At 43.7% G+C, this 16,890-nt stretch overlaps 1 pseudogene; it reads left to right on the plus strand.

Annotated features, from left to right (window-relative positions):
- The first annotated feature begins 5,384 nt into the window (after positions 1–5,384).
- On the plus strand, positions 5,385–11,750 carry LOC143412081 (elongation factor 1-beta pseudogene; annotated as a pseudogene).
- Positions 11,751–16,890: the final 5,140 nt, after the last annotated feature.

Genomic DNA, 16,890 nt, shown 5'->3' on the forward strand with positions numbered 1-16,890 from the left:
CTGAATTCAATCCTCAGTTCCAAAAAAAAAAAAAAAAGATCAGTGTCAGGTTCAGCCAAATATGATTCCCCCACGTGCCTTGTCACCCAGCTTTACCAATGACCACCTTACACACATCTTGTTTCATGTAACACACATCTCTTGTTTCATCTCTTTCTTCCTTACTACACCCCATCCTGGCTTGTTTGGAAGCAAATCCCAGACAAGGTATTGCTTAATCCATATTATTTTATTTTTGAAGAATAATGTGGATATTTATTCTAGGCTTTCTTCAAAGGGCTGTCATGCCCCACAGGCTTTATGCATCCCACTACATGCAAAGTTCTCTCTCTCTCTCTCTCTCTCTCTCTCTCTCTCTCTCTCCCTTTCTCTCTCTCTCTCTCTCTCTCTCTCTCTCTCTCTCTCTCTCTGTATTTAAAATTCTTTTTCCTCATTTTTTAAAATTGGTACATTATAGTTGTACACACCCATGGGATTTGTTGTTACATATTCATACATGCACACAATACACAATATAACCATATAATTTGGCCAATATATTTCCCAGCACTTCTACCTCCCTTCCCTAACTCATGTATTTTAAACAAGTTATTTTTAAATGTGTAGGGTGGAAGGTGAAGAAATAACCTAATCCTATTGTCCTGTCTCAGGAATAAAAGATTTTAGAAAATGGGCAAATCTGTAACTCTAGGGACAATAGCAAATGCTCACATCTCTTCTCAGGCATAGTCAGTATCCAGAGCTGACTTTGTAGTTTTTAATCTTATAGATTCTAGAGAACAATGAATATTTCTTTCATAAGACTACATGCCCCAAGTAAGTTACCATTGGAGTTTATTTTGCAAAATATTACCTCTGGCTATCTCCTTAAACTGATGATTGAATGCCACAAAAGGCCTTAAACATCTGTCTTAACTGGATGATACAGGATTTAGCTAGGGTTCAAAACTACACTCCCTGCACCTTGCTGCAGAACCTTATATTAGAGTCTCCAGCTGGGGCAGTGTGGCCTCAGCATTTTTGGTCTCCTCACGAGATTCCGATGTCCCATGACAGAGAATTCCAGAGGATCCACTCGTCCAGTTTAGAGATAAGGATTTTAACCCAGGGCCCAACAATAACCTGCCTTGGATCTCAGGACAGGGGTGACTAGAGGGGGCGTATGATGACTTGGATTCAATTTCAGATTGCTTTTGCTTTGTTGTCCTCCCAAAGGAACAAGTGGGTAGTGCCCATGATGAATCCAGATACGTGGGGTGTGACTCCTGATTCCCCCCTCAAATCTCACACACTGCCTGCCAGAGAGCAGTGTCTTGTTAGCCAGTAGACAGGGAGAAGATTGCCTGGTGGGGAGCAGTAGTGTGGAATTGCTACCTCTCCTCTCCTCAGTGTCCTTAGCACTCAGAAACATCTTACAAGACCATGTGAGGCTCTGATATTCCTGCTGGGGTGCCGGGATTCTGTTCTCACAATTAAAAGGCTCAGGGGTCACTCCAGGTAAACTGGGCTGACTGGGCTGTGCAAAATAACACACAAGAGACACAAATACCTTTTTCTTTGGGGTTGCTGTGATGGCACCTCTGACCTTAAGGGTCTGCAGGAAGTGGGGGGGAACATGCGCTGACCCCTTTTATTGAGGAGAAGCTATTCAAATGAGGCAAGGGGTCAGGTTTCAGAGAGCTGAGTCTATCTTCATGATGTCCACTGTCAGCAGGTTGACTGACATCTAGGTAGGCCACACCCAAGGGCACTATAAGAGAAGGGGACACACACAGGGCATTTCCATGGAACATTCTATCCTAAACAGGGCAAGGGGTTATATTACAAAGGAACAGGTGAGCATAGCTCCACCCATGGGGCTGTAGGAAGCCATGCCCAAGCACGAAGGCACAGTCACTCGAACCCTAGAAGAGCTGGGCAATCTAGCAGCATGGGTGCCTGATGCCACATCGCACAGGGGAGTTAACTCAAGTCATGTGTTGGTCTCCCAAACTGGGGAGCACCCAGCCCAGGCATAATGTACAGATTCTAGTCCTGGATGCTTGCCATCAGCGTTAGATGAACTCCCTATATCTGTGCCTGCACTGCAGGGCCTGCAGGCTTCCCATTCCTGCCTTCCTGGGGGCATCCCAAGGGCAGGTCATTGCTGACCTAAGTTCATACAGGATCAATTTGTGACTCTTCTAGTTTTCTTAGACTCTATCCACTTTGATGATTTCTGCTGAGTCCAGAGGCCTTTAGTGGCTTCTCTGGGACACCTGGAATCCCAGCTGATAGCCTCTAGGCAGCCTTGTTTTGTCTACATCCTTCCACCCATTCTCAGGAAACTATGGGAAGATGTGTCCCATCAAAATGAGAAAGTCAACCAAGGAAAAAGGAAGACATCTCCAGAGAGGGGTTACAGGAGCCTGGGAGAATTCAGCTGTGCTCCCCACAGAGGGCAGCTGGGGCTGACTGGGGAGACAGACATAACTCAAATTGTGACCACAGAGCAACCAGCTGCCTTGGTGTGTGCAGACAAAATGCTCAGGTGCACCCAGCCCACTACCCATCCTGTATTTCAGAGCACTTAGGGACACTTGTGTCCCTTCTGGGCATATCAGCTTCAGTCTATTGCCACTGTTGTGAATCAAGGCAAAAATTCCACAGCAGCCATTGCCCTTTGACTGCTTTTGCTGGACAAACAGCACCTCATTCACATCCTCCCTGTTGCCCACTCCCCAGAGGGCCTCTGGAGACCTGAGAAGAGCTGAAGCCCCTACCTCTGCTCAGCTCATCTGCTGGGAGCTTGTACCTAGCAGGGCACAATTGCCCTTCTTTGAACAAGCTAGGTCTATGCTTCCTGTTCAGCTTCTCAGAACTAAATAATGTTTTTGGAGATTTGCTTATAAGGAAGACAATTAAGAAGAAATGCAAGGAGGTAACACCAAGGTCCGGATAGTGGTCACCTGTGTCTGGTGGGAAAAGGCATATGATGGAGTACACCCAGGGGTCTTCATTTGAAAGTGCTTGTTCTTTTTCTTAACCCATGATAGGCAAATGGGGTTCACTTTATTATTATCTTCTAAGCTGTACATATGTATTTAGTACCCTTTTCTGTATTTATATTTCACAATAAGATTTTTTTAAAAGTTGGGAAGTGCTTTTCTATTGAAATAATTGGCTGAGGCAGAAGTGGTTATGTTCTGAATTGTCTAGATGGTTTTATGTGAGTGGCTGACAGCTTCAGCTCATCCAGCAGAAAGCAAATACCAGGCCTTGGGTTCCTGCCAAACTTGACTCACTGAGCAAATGACTCCACCTTCATGGTATGCACAATTCAGACAAGCATTTGTGCTCACGTCTGTCTCAACACAAAATGCATTCTGAGACTTGTCAGAGGTAAGAAAGAAAATCTAAAAACAGAAGCCTTTGTCCCCACTCTTTGCACCTTTCCTTCCTTCTCCTTTTCCTTGCCCTGTAGCTACATGCAGTCAGCTGGCTATTTGGTGAGTCAGCACGCTAAAATTAAAATTTTCTCCAGTGTTGTTCACATGGACCCCACCCCTACTCACAGAAGGACTGGATTGAGACATTTTGAAGTTTGAAGTCGGGTAGCAATGGGGATTAGCCTGAATAGAAAGCATTGTGTGATTAAAGACTCAAGAGGATAAGGAACAAATTCCAGGAAACCTCCTTACTTCTGCTTAGCATGTAATAAATGTGGAGAAAAAACTACTTAGGAATTACTTAAGGTCTCAATCTTGAAGAATTCTGAATTTGTTTCCCCTTGGAACCTGGAATGTGTTTGGGTAGCAGTTAAAATTAAGCAGTATTCATTTCAAGTGGTTCTAGTGATTTTTAAAATTAGCATCAGGTCACAGTATGGTAATTTACAGTTCAGCATCCACCTGTACCTTGAAATTAGAAACTGGAAGAACATTATTGTATGTGGGAGGAGAAATTTCATTAATCTGTTCAACAAATATTTATTGACTGGCACCTGTGAGCTGGTTGGTGGCAACTGAGCTATGTGCCAAACCAAAGTCCCTTCCTTGTGGGAGGAGAGAGAAGGGTGAGTCATTATATCCATATGTAGGACATGTGCTTAGGCTTTGGAGAGGGCTGAGTGTGTGAGTAGTGGTGGTTATTTTACAGAGAGTGGTCAGGACAGTCCTCTGGTAAGATGATATCTGAAGGAAGTGGAAGAATATTATGCAACTCTCGTGGCTGAGTGTACTGGGCAGAGGAAACAGCAAGGGCTAACCACTAGACACTGTGCACAGACACAGATATGGGGTGCCATAATATGAATTTGAAAGGCCCCCCCAAAGCTCATGTTTTTGGAGGCATTTTTCCCATCCCATGGCACTACTGGGAGATGGTGGAACCCTAAAGTATGGGGCCCTGTGGGAAGAGGTTAGGTCACTGGGGACATGCCCTCAAAGGGGATTGTGGGACCCCCATTCCATCCTCTCTCCTTTTTCAAGGGGGAGGATAGTAGTGAGGTGAATGGGCGCCTAGCGCCTGGAGCCCCTGGAGCCCCACCCCGATGCTGTACTGTAGAGCACAGGCCCAATGCAATGGGGTAGATCAGTGGAGCCCTAAAATACCCAGCACTCTCAAAAATACACCTTTCCTTTTTTCAAGTTGATTTATCTCAGGCATTTGTTAAAGTAATGTTACTAAAGGAGGCTGGGCAGGCCTGCTGTGATGAGAGCTATACTCTGAAGGAGCAAATTTTGCAAAGAGAAAAGGTTTATTCAGCAGGTGATCAAAGATGGGAGCCCCAGGTTTCAAAACATCTCCCTGAAAATCCAATCTCCAGCATTTGTGGAATGAAGCAGTAGGGAATTGTGGAGAATTTGTTGGGGAAACGATTGGCAGAAAGTGTTCTGCGCATGCATAGTCAAGCTCAGCTGCTTTCCTTGAACACCTGAATAGAAGATGGCACCTTGTGGGCTCTGAGGATGGAGTTTCCAGCCCTTTAATTTCACAAGTGACTCTTTGGACACCTGTTGAGAGGTGAGTGGTTTCAACTGGCTTGAGCTACCTCCAAGTTCCTGAAAAACAACTCAGGCAGCTGTTACCTTCCTGACCAACACTTCAGAAGTGCTATCTACAGCAAAGCTTTAATGAGAGTACATTGCTTAGCCATGTGACCTCTAAAATTGCAAGTAAAACAAATAAAAGCAAGAGAAGCTGAAGGTTTATTTATCTCCCTTGGTTACAGTAACCCCTAGGTGACTGACACATGCAGTATCATTCAGCCACCATCCCTCATCTGCCCTTCACTGTGACCCACAGGAGCCAAGAACTTGAATGTTGGGCAGTGAGTGGCAAGGTCCCACCTGGGAGATGTCTCCAGTACAGTGAGAAGGACAGAGCTGCAGTTACAGACCACCATGCTGGCCTGTGACAGGCTTGAAAGGAAGGTCAGGGAGCTGCATGTCACCCTTGCACAAGGTGGGGGCGGGCCAGGTACCAGTATTTTTTATGTGGTTCTGATGAAGCAGCTGGTGGGAAGGCTAAGGGAAAGGGAGGGGATCCAGCCGTTGGCATCTGTCCAGAGCTTTCCACCTTGGTGCCCTTTCTTCTCATGAGGTGGTGATTTTACAATCAGCGTGAGCACCTGGGAGGACAAGAGAGGGGTTCCAGAAAGACCTCCTTCACCGCCACCTTTGATGACAGATGAAAGTCACCCCAGCTGAGCAGAGTGCAGTGGGGCACAGCTAACGGGGAGGCTGAGGCCGGAAGATGGCTTGAGTCCAGATATAGAGGGCCAGACTGGGCAGCAGAGTGAAGCCCTGTGTTAAAAAAAAAAAAAAAAAAAAAAAAAAAAAAAAAAAAAACACCAAAGGATCTGACCTGTGAAAAGCTTCAGGGCAAATGTTACAAAAGCATTCAGAGTGGTGGTCTTGCAGCCGTGGTATTCTCAATGACTTGTACACCTGTTTGCTACCTTTCTGTGAATATGACGAGTTACTTTAGTAACTTAAAAATGAAGTGAACCCTTACTCCTGAGCAGACTAACAGACTGTTTTCTAGAACCTAAATTGGCAACCTGTCCCTGGCTCCTTGCACTTCTTTCTGTACTAACCAAAACCTGTTATTAAGAGCATTTAAGTCCTCTCTCCTTTCAAGGGACACCCACTTCTGCCTTGTGCCGCACAGGGGGTATTGTGTAAGACTTAAACCTCTAACCTTTTCATCATTGTGCTCTGTTTCCTTAAAGAAACTCTGCCTCTCTAGCTCTGGGCAGGTTCCTTTCACTGCTTAATATGACTTTGTCAGTGGGCAAACAGGAGTTAGTGACACCTCCGTCCCAGGGACAGTGAGGGACCCTGAAGTTTAGGCCTCTAGGACTCACAGAAAGGCACAGGAGAGGTGGGTGTGACACCAGGAAGTGGCACAGCAGATCTGCAGGGCTTTCTGTCCTCGAAGGATAGTGACTCTTTGTGCAAAGGCCTTCCTGGGTCTCCTTGCCTAAGGGATTTCCCTGTACCCCCACCCAGCAGACCAGAAGGGTCCCCACAGTGGCTCTCAACAAAGATGGACAGGAGTTGGTGAGTGTGCACCTAGCCTTCTTCACTTCACAGGACTTTTTTAAGAATCTTATAAAGTGCTGATACACGATAATACACAAAGCAAATGTGCAGCCCCATGAAGTACTCTAAGGTGACACTTGTATAACCATTGGTGGGACTGTTGTGGGGTGCATTCCCCTCAGTGTCCCCCCTTGCCGACAGGGTGTCTTGTTCCAGGACTTGGTGTCTAGATGACTGGTTGCCCCATGGTTACCTGCTCCTTTACTGACCCACCTCTTCTGACTTCTTCCCACTCCCTAACCCTTATCTTGGGGTATCTTCCAAAGAAGTCATTGTACCCAGTGGTTGTCTCAGTGGACACTTTCTGGTAAAGCTGAAGTTCAGGCAGTTGCTGAGGACAAAGATAGGTGTTGAGAGCTGAGTGTGGGGACGGAGCTGCTGTGCAGGTGTCCTCATGGAGGGAGCTGTGGAGTTCCTGACTCTCAGTGGTCTTGAGTGTGTACACAACAGAAAAGAAGCCTGCCTTGCTAGGACACTGTGTGGGGAGGGGCAGGCACATGGGAGAGACAGGCAGGAGCCAGGTCCTCAGGGCTTCCCATCCTGTGGGACGTGTGCGTCCTGTGGCAGGAAAGGCCTCTCTTCCTCTTTCCTTCTCACCACCCCACTGCCTCCTGACACATCACCCTCTCACTCATGGGAGGTTCAGTTTTGAAAACCCATTTCATGTGGCCATTCCAGTCCTGGACAAGTGTCTGTGCAGATCAAGCAGTGAAAAGACCAAATCTTGTTCACATGGGCTCCAGGAAATGCGCAGGTCTGAATTGCCTGGATCCAGCTCTAATGTCTGTCGTGTTGGCTGATCAAGGAAGCCCAGCTCCCATTGCCAAAGCTCATGGCCTGAAGCTCCACTGAAAGGGAGGCATGGGAAGGGTGGGTGTAGCTGCAGAGTAGGGCCCTGTGAGCTGAGCGCCTCCTGCCAGCCCCCTCAGCAGCACCTGCAGCCAGCCCACAGGTCTCTCCAACTTCCAGCAGACAGTGAATCAGGGTGTTGAACGTGAGCCCGTCTAAGGCAGGGGAGACTGTGACTCCACCCATGAGTAATATTTGTCTTTGCTACTGTGTGTGTGTGAAATAGGCCTTCTATGGACTGTTGTGTATATTGATGGGAAAAATTAAAAGAGTTTTTCCAGATTAAAAATCCTCTACTGAGGGCTGGGATTGTGGCTCAGCAGAAGAGCGCTTGCCTAGCATGTGCAAGGCCCTGGGTTCGATCATCAGCACCACATATAAATAAATAAAATAAAGGTATTATGTCCAACTACAAATAAAAAATAAATATATATATTTTTTTAAAAAATCCTGTAGTCAAATTCATGGAAATATATAGAAACAGAGTTTCTGAAAATGTCAAAAAAAATGTGAAATGGTTTCCAGGTGCTAGTGGAGGGGATGGAGAAATACTTATGGGTACAAAGTTTCAAATTTACAGCATGAAAAAGTCTTGGTGATTGGTTGCACAATAGTGTGAGTACCTTTAATACTACTCTATTACACTTTGAGGTCTAGCAATGGCAGAGTAGCAGGATATAAAATTAACATCATAAATCAGTTGTGTTCTTATATGCCAAGATGAAGCAACTGAAAGAGAAATTAGAAAAACAATCCCATTCACAGTAGCCTCAAAAAAATAAAATACTTGGGAATCAATCTAACAGAAGAGATGAAAAATCTCTATAATAAAAACTATAGAACACTAAAGAAAGAAATTGAAGAAGACCTTAGAAGATGGAAAGATCTCCCATGTTCTTGGATAGGCAGAATTAATATTGTCAAAATGGCCATACTACCAAAGTATTATGTAGATTTAATGCAATTTCTAGTGAAATTCTAATGTCATTCTTCATGGAAATAGAAAAAGCAGTCATGAAATTCATTTGGAAAAATCAGAGGCCCAGAATAGCAAAAACAATCCTTAGTGAGATAAGTAAAACAGAAAGCATCACAATACCAGACCTTATACTACAGAGCTACAGTAACAAAAATGTTATGGTGTTGGCATAAGAACAGACATGAAGAACAATGGAACAGAACAGAAGACACAGAGACAAACTCACATAAATACAGTTATCTCATACTAGACAAAAGCGCCATAAGCATACATTGAAAATAGCTCTTCAACGAATGGTACTAGGAAAACTGGAAATCCATATGTAGCAAAATAAAATTAAACCCCTCTCTCCTACCCTGCACTAAACTCAACTCAAAGTGGATCAAGAACTAGGCATTAGACTAGAGACCCTGCACGTACTAGGAAAAAATGTAAACCCAACTCTTTATCATTTTGGCTTAGGAACTGACTTCCTCAATAAGATTCCTAAAATGCAAAAAGTAAAATCAAGAATTGATAAATGGGATGGTATCAAACTAAAAAGCTTCTTTACAACAAAGAAATCTTCTGGAATGTGAAGAGAGAGCCTACAGAATGGGAGAAATTATTTGCCACCTGTACCTCAGATAGAGCATTAATCTCCAGGATATATAAAGACTTAAAAAACTTGATACCAAATAGCACAAATAACCCAATCAACAAATAGTCAAAAGAATTGAACAGGCACTTCACAGAAGAGATACAAATGGTCAACAAATATATGAAAAAAATTTTCAACATCTCTAGCAATTAGAGAAATGCAAATCAAAACTTCTCTAAGATCTCATCTCACTTCAGTCAGAATGGCAGATATCAAGAATACAAGTAAAATAAATATTGGTGAGGATTTGGGGAAAAAGTTCTACTCATACATTTCTGGTGGGACTGCAAATTGGAACAACCACTCTGGAAAGTAGTATGGAGATTTCTCAGAAAACTTGGAATGGAACCACTATTTGACCCATTTATTCCACTCCTTGATATATACCCAAAGGACTTAAAATCAGCATTCTACAGTGTTGCTGCCACTTCAATGTTTATAGTCCTTCAACTTACAATAGCTAAGTTATGGAATCAACCTAGGTGTCCTTCAACAGAAGAAGGGGTAAAGAAAATGTGGTATATAAACACAATGGAATATTACTTATCCATAAAGAAGAATGGATTTATGGCATTTGCTGGTAAATGAATGGAACTGGAGACTATCAGTCCCCCCAAAAAAGTAAAGGCTGAATGTTCTGATATATGAATGCTAACACACAATGGGGAGAGGGGGAGAGAATAGAAGTTCATTGAATTAGCCAAAGGGGAATGAAGGGAAGGGAGAGAGGATGGGAATAGGAAAGACAGTAAAATGAATTGGGCATAACTTACCTGTGTTCATTTGTGAATATATGACCAGTGAAACCCCACAACATGTATAATCACAAGAATGGGATCCTAATTAGAATAAGTTATACTCCATGTGTGAATGATATGTCAAAATAGACTCTACTGTCATTTATATATAAAAAAACAAAAAAGTGTGGCAATGGTATAATTTATGCTTTGAATATTCTACCACAATTTTATTTAAAAAATAAAAAAATTTAAAAAGTGAAAAAAATGACACCCCGCAAAAAAACTCAGACAAAATTTGGACATTAAGCATTAACTGCTATAGTTTGGAACCATTGTGACCTAACCACTTGCTGCTGGACCTGTCCCAAATAACAACCCCAATGCCCCCTGGCAATGGGAACTAGCACAACCAAATCCCACACAAGGGACAAAGATCTGTGTCTTTCTCCTGTGATCTCCAAGCCAGGACACAGCCTGGGAGTAGGCTGGCAGATAAACTCAGAGAACCTACCTGCTCCAGTCACACAGGCCATGCAGATCCCGTCTTTCATCCCCATGGTTGCTCTGCCTCCGACTGCACTCACAGACCAAAGCTCTTCCTGTGCCCTGTGACTGGGTTTGACTGCTGAGGCTTGTTAACCAGCAGCTAGTCATCCTCCTGGTCATGAGGAGTCATCTGGTTTAGGATCTCACAATGTACAGCTGTCCACCTTTCTTTCTTGTTGACAACCTGGGCCTCCCTGGTTTGGCCTCTTTTCCTGGCATGGCAATTGGATGATGGAAACTTGGCTTTCAGACCTGTGGAGTTTGGACGACCCATGTGTCTAGGCTAGATCTGAAAAATGTTTGGTTAAGTGTGAGCTCCAGGCCACAAGCTTCTGACCTAGCTTCTGATTCAGCATTTTCTGAGCAATTGAGTGTGGAAAGAGCTTGGGGAGTTGATTGCATACCCTGTGACACACTCTCACTCTTGCTGAGAGCCATGGCTGGCCTGCTGCCCTTATTCCTGGGAGTGGTAGGACTGATACTATCACTACAAAACCCACATGTGTTGGAGTCATTAGAAAGAATGTTCCAAATTTGAGGAAAATGTTCATTGTCAAATCCTTTCTACAAAGTCAGGGAGTTTGAATTTAGACCCTGGATTTGAATTATGGCTATTTGACTTTAGACATGTTGCTTATTCTCTCCCATTAGTTTCTTTGGCTGCACAATGAGGATAATACCTGTGTGAGGGTTAAACATTTCATAGAGCCTTTTCCTTAGTTCTGGGTGCTGACCTATTGCACTCTTTCCCAATTCAGTTCCCAGTAAGAGACATAGGTTCAGGAGAGCTAAAAAGCCTTCCTGGCCGCTGGTGCTCATTGATTACCTGGCCAGCAAGAGCTACATTGAGGGATATATGCCTTTACAAGCAGATGGGGGAGTATTTAAAGAAGTCCCCAGACCATTGTCTGCTGACTTGTGTCATGCCCTACGTTGGTATAATCATATCTTATGAAAAGGTACAGGTCAACCCATCAGGAGTGAAGACAGCTTTGAGCAAGTTATAGCATGCCAATGTAGAAGACACCACAGGAAGTGTAACTATGGATGGGAAAAGATAAGGGAGACATTGATCTTTTTATTTCTGATGATAAGGAGGAAAGTAAAAGAAGCAAAGAGACTAAGGGGAGAATGCCCTGCACAGTTATGATTTGAAGAAGGACAGAAACCTGCACTTGCTTAGCAGTATTCCATCATACTAGATGTGAAACCCTGATGAGATAGGGATGGTAAAATTAGAGCAGTGTATCAGAAGCATTCACACCGACCACTTGGTTTGGGTCTCATCTACTTGATGAGCCACCCACTTGGTTCAGAAGGAGATGGTGAAAATGATGAAGTTGGAGCAGATCACACCTTTTGAGGACTATGTGTTGCCCACAGAGGTGGCTGTCTTTAATGAGATCTAATATCCTTCCTGGATCATTGCACTTAAATAAAGCTTGACTTCTCAGTCTCCTGAACTATGAGGGAATAAATTTCTGTTCTTTATAAAAAATACAAAAATAAAAAAAATAAGCTTGAAAAGTTAAACAAGACTAGCTCAGTGCCTGGCACAGGGCAGCAACCCCATCAGGCTCATTAGTCCCCAGTTACGGTTCTCTGAGGATAAGCTGGCACACTTGTGTACATAGTCCTTTAGTCCTAAAATAGTCTGTCTTCTTAATTGTATAAGTCTGTGAGGTAGGTTAAAGTTCTCTCTACACCCTTGCTTATATTATTAATTTACTCAGCAAACTTTTCCAAAGCCAAGGTAACCTTCAGGGCAGCCGGGTCTAAACAGGCCTGGAGCAATGTCACTGCTTCTCCTCTGTTGCAGCCATGAGCTTCAGCTGATTGCAAGAAATAGCTCACTGGGTCTCCTGGACAGTGGGGAGACAACAGGAGTGAAGGAGCCCAGCCCTCACTACAGAATATTCTCCCAATTATACCATCTCTGACTGAAACTTTAGACTTCTTAATTCCCACCTGGACACATTATTGCCCAACCCCACAGTGCATACATAAATAGAAGTTCTTTCTGGACCACAAATTGAAGATGGTGTAAGGGGGTGGTGGCCAGTGCTTAGACTTAGGATAGGGGTGGTTCAGTTCAGGTTTTGCTTAGGCCTCCACCTGAGATCAAGCTGGTCAACTCAAGGCAAGTAACCTAACATCTTGGAGTCTCAGTTTTCTCTTCCTTTAAATGGTGATATGATTATGTACTTAACCTTGTGCATTTTAAAAGGAGATAAAGATACTAAATTGGATTGAAATAGGAAGGTTATTTTCCTAAGACATAATTATACTTGTTCCTGAGCCCGTGAAAAAGTAACACAGAAATCAAAGGAATATGGATGTATTAATACAGAGTGCTTAGGGGATGGTGACCTGAGTGTCCAGGCTGATGAGCTAATGGCCAACTCACTTCCCAAAGGACTGAGGTTTCTGAGATTTTCCTTTAACCCTCTCCTCCCCACCCCAACTCCTAGTGGAAACAAAGGGCTGCAGACTGCTTTAAGCAGTCAAAAATCTCCCCTTATGGCCCCAGGGCTGGGCTGGGACTGAGCAAGGACAGAAACAGTGCTCTGAGGGAAAGCAAACCTGTGGACACAGAAAACATCAGGGATATGAGGCCTGAGGGGCAATGTTCACATGGGTTGAATTTGTCATTTAGTCTTGATTTTTGATGACCTGACTTGTTTTCACATATGTACTTTTGAGAAGGTAACAGGAAATAAAGAATTGCTATTACAAAATTGAAGGATGTTAGAATTAAATTAGAATCTGAAGTCGTTCTTTTCACTCGAAAAGAGTTCTCAAAGTGTTTGTGGCGGGGATTGTGAGGAGATGCCAGACTGATGTATGATCATGTCTCTGTAAAGTAATCCCCTCATGATCGGGGTGCTTCCCTGGGGCCTCTGACCCCTTGGGTTGAGAATCCTTGGATAGTGAAGTGTAAGGAAGATTCCCCAGGGACTCCACTCTGGGAGGCAGAGGTGGGTGCAGAGGGAAGAACTCAGCCCTGAGAGGTGGGGATTCAGAGTTCAGTGAGTGTGGACAGGGAGGCCTCTAATAGGGCTGTGCGAGCAGGCAGGGCCTTCTCCTTGTTGGTGCTGAAGCAGACATGAGCTTAAAAATAGGAGAGATCACATGAGTGTGTTTCTTCTGAAGAAGATAGAAAGGAACCCACTTTCTGGCTTATGGAATGCCCAGCCTGGAGGGGAAACAGGTTTCTCAGTGTGTGGTTATGGCCAAGAGGGGGATTACTGTTCAGCATGGGAAGGGAAAAGGGGGTGGGGTGGAGAGGGTGACACCCTCTTATGCCAAAAGAATTCTTGGTTGCTCATGTGAGGCTCACACCACTACCTGGACAAATGAAGGGTCATTCTGGGTCTTATGAAACTCTCCCCAAAGGTCTATTGGGGCAGCCTTTGAGAATAAACTCACAGGGGAGGGGATTACAGAGGCCCTGCTTGGATTGGAGATTGCTGCTCCACAAGGATTTAACATCTCACTGTTGACATTTGGATTCCTCCATCTTTCACACAGTGTCCATTCAGTCCTTTCCCCCAGGAACTGCAAGGATAGAGATGTGTGCCTACTAACCAGTGGTCTGCTTGTGATATAGGGCACCTTGTGTTTCCTTGGGTTCCACCTTCCTTCCCAGAAGGTGCTGTTTATACAAGCAGCCCCACCCAGCCACAGTTCCCGAGGATCCCCTAACTGAACTTTGCCTTTGCATTGGGTCTTTTTGTCAATTCACGTTTGTGAGAGCCACTGCCTTCAGAAATACAGTGAGGTGTCCACTCAATGCCACCTGAAACTTCCCCTGGGTGGAGTCCAGTTACTGGCTTCCTGAGCCATCTGTCAATACAGATGAAACTTGGCAGAAGCAAAGGTGTCCCTTTTTGGATGATGTCCCAGATTCTTTTTATTTATTTATTTCATACATGGCAATAGTGGAATATTATCCATTCACTCACTGCTGACACTGTAGCCACTTCAGGGCTTTCAGCTCATCAGCCTCAGGCCTCACCTCCTGATGGTTCACTGCCTGCTCTTTCCTCTACAGGCTTTAGCCATGCTGGTCCTCAGAACTGAGTATGGAAAGTCCATTAACACTCTTGGGTTTCTGAGGGTAGTTTTCTCAGGGCCTTCCCAGCCTTAGGTCATCAGACTGTTCTTGCTTCATTCCAAATGACTGACACTCCAGGAAGATTTGCCTAATAAGAAACAGCACATTTTCTTGTCCAGTGAAAGCTCAAGTCAGTGGGACAAGTATTACAGCAGAACAGTATTAGCTTTGACAGAGGTGGCTTCAGGTTAATCCCCAGAACATGGACATTCAATTCCTCCATAATAGGGGTCCACTTGTGGCTTTGAAACTTTTTTTCCTTTTTCCCAAACTTCTTCTCCCTCATCTTTTCCCTAACCTTCTCCTCCTTGATCTTCTTTTCCCTAATCTTCTATTCCTGATCTCTCCTCCCTAACCTCATTTTCTCTTAATCACCTGTTTAAAAACCCCTTCCTGCTGATGGGCAGAATCATTCTTTGGAACAGGAGTCCTCTGTTTCTCTTTTGCTAGCAAAGCAATGAACCTTTTCTTTTTCATACAACTGTGTTCTCGTTATTGGACTGGCATTAGGGACAAGGACTGAGTTTTCAGCAACATCTCCACATAGAAAGTGTGGAGGTAATAGCTAGCTTGTCAGGCTGGAGGATTAGAATACTATCTATCATTCTGTACGTACTGACTGACAAAGCACTGGTTCCAGCCATGTGTCAATCCTATTTTGTGAAGTCCCTTATTATTGAATTCTGCTGAATGGGAATATGCTTTGCCCAGCTCCTTGGTTTGGGATCACTCTCTAATGCAACATTTGATAAAGAATCTACAAAATGAATAAATGCAACTTTGCTATGGATTTAAACATGAATGTTTCATATTAGGATTTTAGATTGGTAAACATTGTTAAAACCAGAGACATCTCTCCAGAACATAAAAGTGGACTGAGCACCTATTTGGTAATGTAACACATGTTTTAGATTTTCTTTGCTACTCCCTGGGCAGGCTCACCAGACAAGCCATGGGGAGCCTGGTCAAGAGTTTTGATTTTGGAGTCACAGTGTGACTTTCAGATTCTGTTTCTGCAATGTACTCAGTGTGGCCTTGGATCAGTTACAAAATCTCTCTTAGCCTTGGTTTTCTCATCTACAAAATGAAGATATTAATACATCATAGAATTGTTGAGACTTCAATAAGATTATGCAGGTAAACACTTGGTGTAGGTGAAAAGTAAGAATTCTCAAGAAATGTCTGTTGTTTTTAATATATCATACTTACCTGAAGGTTATACAAACCCTGTTTTGGCTGTTTTAGATAAGGCTTCTCAAGTTCAAAGACTCTCTGCTGGTCTTATTCCTTTATTAAGCAATTACTCCAAGGCCAGCACTGATCACGTGAGCTTTAAGAACATAACTACAAAAGATCCCTCAGCCCTTGAAGAGTTGAAACCCTGGGGGGGGGGGTGTGCAACAAACTGTCTATTTACAAAACAGTGTGGTTGGAGACAAGATAAGGAGGAGGTAATCATTGGTCCTCAGGGTCCAAAAAAAGTGGTACCTTCTGTAGGGTGGAGATGGTCCAGGGAAGGCCTTGGAGCCTTGAGACAAGATTATCAGACCAGAAAAGTGAAGGAATATGAGACAGAACTGCTAGCTAGTGTAAAGCATGTGAAAGCATGATTCCTCAAGCTTAATTTCTTGAAGGTTCCAGGGCTCAGCCTTCCTGCTGCCCCAACTGGCAGATCTCTTAAAGAATGGACTGAACTGGCATGGGAGCCAGACTAGGTAGGCCTGCTAGAACTCTGAAATGTCTAACCAGCAAAAAGTGATAATGTAAAGGAAACAGAAATTATGGGGAGGGATGATCATGTACTTTATATCTAGCAGGTAGTGGAATTCAGAGAAGATTTGGGAGTTTTAGGCTAGAGTTCTACAGGTAAGAGGAATCAAGGGGTCAAAAAAATACAGTCTGTTTAAAAGTAGTAGTAAATCCATGGATATATTTCACAGATACCTTTTTATTTACAGAGTAAATCTGAATTGCAAAGTTGGTTCTATTATCCTTCTATACTTTAGATCAATGGTTATTTAAGCAACAGATTCAATGTTACTAGGAATTTCCCTTGCTAGGGAGTCAGGAAAGTAAAGCAAAGCAAAGCACTGTGGGCTGAAACTGTAAAGCACATTTGCCAGTCCCTGGAAGATTCTGCTCTTCACACTTAGCTGCCTGGGAGTTGCCTGCCACTACATGAAACCATAATTAGCTGATATATTTTAATAATAGTTTCCCATATTATACCATATTCACCCCAAGTGACCCATCTGAGAAAACCAGGACTGCTGGTCTAATAGCCCATGATACTGGCTCCTTATACTAAATACCTGCCATCAGCCCACAATCAGTTTCCCCTGGAATGAAGATCATGGAAGACTATCAGTTAAGCCGTTACTAATGTGTGACAGTGTCAGTACATCTGAAAGGAAGTTACATGCTGGCCATGA

This window comes from Callospermophilus lateralis, chromosome 13, assembly GCF_048772815.1.
Source record: "Callospermophilus lateralis isolate mCalLat2 chromosome 13, mCalLat2.hap1, whole genome shotgun sequence".
NCBI classification, from domain to species: Eukaryota; Metazoa; Chordata; class Mammalia; order Rodentia; family Sciuridae; genus Callospermophilus; species Callospermophilus lateralis.